Genomic DNA, 6352 nt, shown 5'->3' on the forward strand with positions numbered 1-6352 from the left:
ACACTGCACTGTAATACTTAAAGTTTTGAAAGTCACACAAAGTCTAACTTTTCCACATAATTCCCACGTTCTTACTAAAGTTATGGTAAAAGTTTACATTCTTATGAACTATTAAACTTCTACTAATAATTATTTATTACTGTTCTGAGAGCTTAAAATTTGCAATTTAAATCCAAATAAAACAAATCTCTATTATTCCATTCTAACTGCAGTGAAAAGCAGTCTAATGCTTCCGTCATATAAATAATTGGATCAGTACAATTGTGTCAAAAACGCGTACTGTAAAACCTTTTGGATACCAATCGTCATATTTTAGCAGTAATAGTACGTTGCAAACATCAATAACGTATTGCATACGGTTCGATTAAAGCACTATATAAAAAAAACCGTCAGAAAATGATGGAACATCGTTTGTCATTTAAACATTTGAGTTCTGAGATAAAACGTTGTTTTATTTTAGTTTTGTGCAAAATGTGATAAACAAAGTATAAATTGCGGTGATTAATGAATGAATTTAATAAAGTGATCATTAAAGTTAGAAGTTGATCATGAATTCCCCACCACTAGGACACAAAGTAAGTGTTAACTCACGCTAAGTAAAGAGTAATAGAGTACTATTCATTAGACTAAGGGGAAAAGTTTCACTATCTACCGGTTTAAATTTGACAATTATTACGTTATTGTTAACGGAAATAAGCAATTTTAAATAAAAATGATGGAATAGCATCGAAATAAAAGTCTAACCATGAAGGTAGATTTGTATTATAGGCACCACAAGTTTTAGATGAATAATCGTGACATTGATGATGATTTTCGCATTTGACTCTGTATTTCAGTTTTGTAATATATGACGCATGTTTATTGATTAGTACCGTTTCAAGTGAAATTTGTTATTCACATTCATCCTTTGAATATTGATTACAAATTCACTATTATGGCAAACGCACAAACTTAACTCTATCAGGGGTGGGGGTGGAAGAAAAGGGTAAAAAAACAAAATTTATATATATATATATATATATATATATATATATATATATATATATATAAGCAATGTACATATGAAACAAAAACAGGCCCTTCAAAATTTTGAATTGCCTGTTTTAGTTACTATTCTTGATCGCTTAACCTAAAATCTTCTTCTTACTCTACATAGAAACAGTTGATTGCCACTGTAGTATACGATGAATATCATAGAAAGTTTTTAATAATGGAATTTGAATAATATAAATATTATTAATATTCATACAATTCTATATCTTTCAACCTCATGCAACGCTAGAATATGGATGTTGTATTCCCAGGGGGTTCTCGTCAGAACGGTTAGGAGCACACAAGTCAACATTTAACTTTGCTTTATATACTCTACAGGTATTTTGCTTCTCAAGAAACTGAAATAATTCAAGGATTATACCATCAAGATTCTCTTCCGTCATTATCTTTAGTTAGGTTTTGTCACTTGCTAAACCTCACAAAATATATGTACTATTACAATAGGATTTGGTTAAAAGTAGGTAGAAGATTGAAATTATCAAAGCAATATTTTGTAATTGTATAATAAACTAACAAATTTACCCGCACCTTCGCACTCAATTTCCCACTGAACAGCTTGGGCATCAACGCATATCCTATTTAAATAACATAAGAAATTCTAATCCATTTTATAATAACAGGACTTTAAATTTTAAATGCGTTATATTTATAGGTCCTTCGGGAATCCACATTAGATGTGTGCAGTAAACAATCAAAAGTATTGGACGCTGTGTTGTGTGGCGTAATTGGAAACAGAATAATTTCTCCCCTCTCACCACTTCTTTGGAGGAAATTTAAATGGATACATGAATAATTATTTCCCAAGCAATGTCTTGCCTGAACTAGTTTCATGAGATCACGGTTTAACAGTGCCTGACATCATAGTACTTTATACAATGGTCAGTAAGATTACCAGAGTGGGGAAGAGTGGCAGTGACAGCGATATATGAGGCAGTACTGAAGTGGCCACTCACAACATTTTGGGACACAGCTGGTTGTCTATCGTTCATGTCACAATAACTCTGGACATATGTGGTTGAGATATGAACCGTAGTTCTTCAACACTCTCACTTAGATTACCTCAACATTATTAAATTTCTGATCTAAAAAAATCATACATATGTGATTGTTTAATTTTTTTTCTTTAAGGAATGAATACTACCCATAATAGTCTATTTCGCTCCTATAAAACTACTCTGATAATTCTGATAAAAAAGTAAAAGTTACAGTAGAGAGTAACAGTGTGAATGTTTCGATCCAAATAGAAATTCCAAATAAATGGAGTGGTTTCGTTATAAAATAAACATTAGAGTGGCTACAAAGCTTTACTGCAGTAAACAATATCTCTGCCATTTTTTTTTTTTTTTTTTAATTTGACTATTCAATACAATGGCGTCCCAAACATACCCTCCCCCCTACCACGTGTTACGTGGAATCTATACAATTATATCCAAACATGGTACAAGTATGTATTTATAACTGCAAGTGAACTATGAATTGGTGCAATCTTTTATTTCACCTTTAATACTGAAATTCACTATCGTTGTCTTCCTCCAGTAAATCCTCTGTATAGTTAAGTTTTTAATAAGAATCATCTTATTTCTGATATATTTTTAACTATAGTTACTTCATTACGAGTGATTTTTTGCTTAATGCAAGCTTTACGGTAGTGATTATTTTGAGCATGAGATATGCATTAGATATTTGAAATAATATCAAGGAATAACTTTGCATCCCAAACATACCATTCTTTAAATGTGGACCAGGCTTTGTTCCACATCCCATAGAGTAACGAATACTATCATCAAAATCGATCTTACCTATATAGAAATAAGGATTCGTACAAAATTCCTAGTTTGTAGGCAAGTTCATTCATGAGACATCATGCAGACAGACGGACAGAAATGTAACTTATCCAACTCCTGGCTTTGGCTTCTCTAACGCTGAACTAATCATGCAATAATTTCACTTTAGGATTTTGGTAATCGTTTTTTTTTCAAACTGCGAGAAAAAGTTGCTACAAGTAATTTGTGTCATTGCAAATTTGGATTAAATGTCACGCCTGAACTTAGTGCTGGAGTTATACGTTAATGTAAATATCAGAGAGTTAGTAATGGATTTAAGAAAAGGCTATTGCGATTTTTCGTTCATTTATTTATTTATTTCAACGGTACACACCATTTATACAAATAGAATAGTACAGAGTAACTTAGTGTTTTAGTTTTATATATAAGTACAACAGTAACAAGAATATGAGTAGGATTAATAAATACTACACAACAATAACAAAATATGAAACAAATAGATACATTACTTAACGAATGGTAACAAAACAATATTGAATTAAACTAGGAAAATAAATAACAAGACTGACATTAGTACCTATAGGCTAGCTGGCTAGCTAAATTAGATATCAAATAATGGAAGCTACCTTACATTTAAGAGACACAACAGATTCATTGAAAAACACTACATGAGTAGCAATATCACTTCCAGTTCTCAGGAGTCTAGAGAGGCCACTGTGGTAGGAGTAATAAGTCGAACGATGGCGTCTTTGAAATATCGTTCTGGAACGGGTTCCTCTTGAGACAGAGACATCAACACTGCTGAGTAGAACCGGGCAGTCAATCAATCCATTTACTAGCTTGTATAACGTAACCAAGTCAGTTATTTGACGCCTCGAATCCAGTGGACGGAGAGCAAATTGGTTTTCAATCTCAGCAATGGGAGTGCTAAAATAGGTCCAGCCAAGCCGGCAGCCAAGCATCCTGACAAAGCGTTTCTGTACGTTGTTTAGACTGTGTACATGGTTGAGTTGAAAAGGCGACCAAATAATTGACCCATACTCAAGAATAGGGTGGACTAGGGCTTTGTACAAGATTACCATAGAGTATAGCGAAACGAAGTGTTTAGTTGATCTGAAGATGAATCCAAGCAACGAGTTGGCTCTAGAAACAATATGCTGTATGTGATCGTAAAGACTGAGAGAAGATGAATGAAGCACACCCAAGTCCTTGAATTTAACAACTATTTTCAGTGGATCATTATCCAGCAAATAGTCTATTAAGATGATGTTAGAACCACGTTTAAAAGATATTACAACACATTTGCCAGCATTCAGCTCTATACCATTAGAACTGCACCAGTTAACGATGTTATTTAGTGAGCATTGCAGGGCTTTACCATCAGAATAAACCTTATCAAAAATCTTTATGTCATCAGCATATATGAGGAAGTTTGTAAGTATAATCCCATGGATGTCATTCATAAAAATCAAGAAGAGTAAGGGACCCAAGTAGGACCCTTGGGGAACTCCAGATAACACAATTATAGGTATTGAAGTACTTCCATCAAACTTCACTTCATGTTACTTTGAAGTTATTATAAGTTTATCTCGTACTTCTTTCGATTTTGATGTTGACAGGTGCGTATGGCGTACTCTTTCTACGATGTGCCTTCAGGTGTCTTCATTTCATACAGGGTTGCTTCCGATAAAAGTGTGAATTTTTCAGGGTCGATAGGGGATCTGAATACAAGCCTTGTGGGCGGAACTTTATTTTCTTCGTAATAACACATAAAATAATCACATAATGTCAACAAGAATTTTAAAACGTTACTATTAAAGCAAATTTTCCAAATTTCTCCTGTTTCTGTCGATGCAAATCTGAGGTCATCGTAACAGCGACTGCTTACATTATGAATGTGTCAAGGGGATTTCTCCAAGTCTGCTTGCTTAGTAATATTCTTTTACTTAATACCTTTTTACATTCTTGTTTGAAAGAATTGGTTCTTTTATTTGTTATTAAGAAGAAAACACGTTTGGTTTCAGTAACTTTGCGTTTTTCTGGCTGAATGTCAAAGGTAACACTGCTCGTTGCCTACAGGGGCGCGTATCACAAATTCTATTTTTCTAATTTAGCTTGAATATAAATATATCAATTTACTTATATGTTACAGTTCTGAAAGCATAGAGTGAGCTTGATAGTAAATACACTTCACATTTTAACATTACCTGCAACCGTTGTTGAGCACAAAGTAAGAAATTATCCAGACAAGAAAATTAAGGTTTTTAGTAAAAATTGCTAACCGTAAACTTTCGCAAATATTAAGTATCTAGTGCTTGATCAATATTGTAATACAGATATCAAAGACAAGGTTTCTGTCTAATTTTGACACTGTTTAAACCCCTATTAGTTGTCTTTTGGCAGAAGTATATATATATATATATATATATATATATATATATATATATATATATATATATATATACAGGGTGCCTCAAAATTACAGGACCAAACTTCACCAAATTGTTCAGGAAGTCAAACTGAACAAAAATGTTATATAATGTATAGTCCTATCTTGCTTATTTTACCTTAGGTCGGCCATTTTGTTTTTTACATACAGTTAATTTTATTTTTAATGCTGGTTTAATGATTTTGTTGAGACTTGGCATAAATATTATAAACATGCACATAATTTGTAAAAAAAAAAATATTTTTTTTAAATCTTATGTGTATTTTAAAAATGGCGGTCATTTAAAATATTAAAACTTAAATAACTTGAAAACCAACCGTTTTATCAAAAAAATTGTTCAGAATACTAAGTTTTTGCGATTGTCTAACAAATCCATCGTTAGCATTTTTATGAAAAATCGGTTCATAAATGGGCTGATTTTCGAAGTATATGTCCGTCTGGACATCATCCTTTCTAGCAACATACTCATTTTTTGTATGTGCCTGAATTCAAATCGAAAGTAAACATTACACTTGAACAAGTTTTTTTATTAAACAGCTGATTTTATTAAACAGTTGTTTTTAAACACAATTAGTTTTTTATTGTTTTTATAATGTAGGTATGGTCAGTGTGGTCACCCAATTAACTGTAGTTGTGTGTTTACTAAAGTTATTAAGTTTTTTCGTGTTTAAGATGGAAAACTTATCCAATGCAGAATATACAGATATTCATTTCGTGTATGGACAAGCGGAAGGTAATGTTACATTAGCCGCCAGACTGTATGCTGAACGTTTCCCTTACAGACGACATCCTGGACGTAAAGTGTTTGCTGCCGTTCACAATCGCCTTAGTGAAAGTGGAAAGTTCGAGAAGGACATGAGATATGCTGGACGTCCAAGAACAGCTAGGACAGTGATTTTTGAAGAGGCTGTGTTACATAACATTGAACACCACCCTTAAACTAGTACTCAAGCTCTCGCTAAGGACATTAACTTCAATAAGTCTACAGTATGGAGAGTACTTAATGAACAATTGTTGCATCCGTTTAAGACTCAAAAAGTGCAAGCTTTAGAACCCGGATATTTCA

This window comes from Homalodisca vitripennis, unplaced genomic scaffold, assembly GCF_021130785.1.
Source record: "Homalodisca vitripennis isolate AUS2020 unplaced genomic scaffold, UT_GWSS_2.1 ScUCBcl_4071;HRSCAF=9991, whole genome shotgun sequence".
NCBI lineage: Eukaryota > Metazoa > Arthropoda > Insecta > Hemiptera > Cicadellidae > Homalodisca > Homalodisca vitripennis.